We start from the raw sequence: 780 nt of genomic DNA, 5'->3' as shown, positions 1-780 counted from the left end.
TGACTATAAAATTCACGACTTTCAACTATTTTGTTAGAAATTTTTTTCCCAGAGTGCATATGGTTTTCTAAATTTTCAAATGCAACGCGCAAGTACTTAGAGTTATCATATTCGAATAAAATTTTGCACTGCTTATTTTTAGACCAAAAGACATCTTTTTGAGCCCGGCAAACTGTATATTTAAAAAAATAGTTAAAATAACGAACAGTCTAGTGTGTATACAGGGAACTACATTTTTGTGGTTGCTGGGAAGGTTTTTGGAGCGTATTTAGAAGCGAAAATTTATAAGTTTGTCATATATTTTACTTTTGAATAATTTGAACGATATTAACATTTTTCAATGCAGTTTGCTTTTACAGAATATGGTAAAAATAACAAAACAATAACTTGAAATTTTAGTTCCCGTGGAGTACGCCATTTTGGCGAAACAAAAGCGAACACTGACTGCAAATTTTTTCCTTTATCAACTGAAGTACCTCTTTTAAAACTACCGACGCACCAAGTTTTTTAAATTGAAGTCATTGCGGTGGCACTTCCTTCGGCGAAAAATCGAAGAGGTGCGCAAGCTTTTTGTGAGCGGAGGTATTGAAGTTGAACGAAGTGATTCATCTGTTTATTAACCAATTCCACCACAGCTTATTTTGGAAGTCCCCAGTATGCCTTGAAAATGAACACAAAACGATAATAAAAGAAAAACCTTGAAAGCATTAACTTTTGCTTACAGTGCGCAGTAGGGGAAAATTTTAGTATGCGGACGACAAATTCTAGAAAAAGTGTGGA

This window comes from Rhagoletis pomonella, unplaced genomic scaffold (assembly GCF_013731165.1).
Source record: "Rhagoletis pomonella isolate Grant_MI unplaced genomic scaffold, Rhpom_1.0 Rhpom_scaffold_00001, whole genome shotgun sequence".
NCBI lineage: Eukaryota > Metazoa > Arthropoda > Insecta > Diptera > Tephritidae > Rhagoletis > Rhagoletis pomonella.
The sequence above is the reverse complement of the archived record's forward strand: the minus strand, read 5'-3'. Positions refer to the sequence as shown.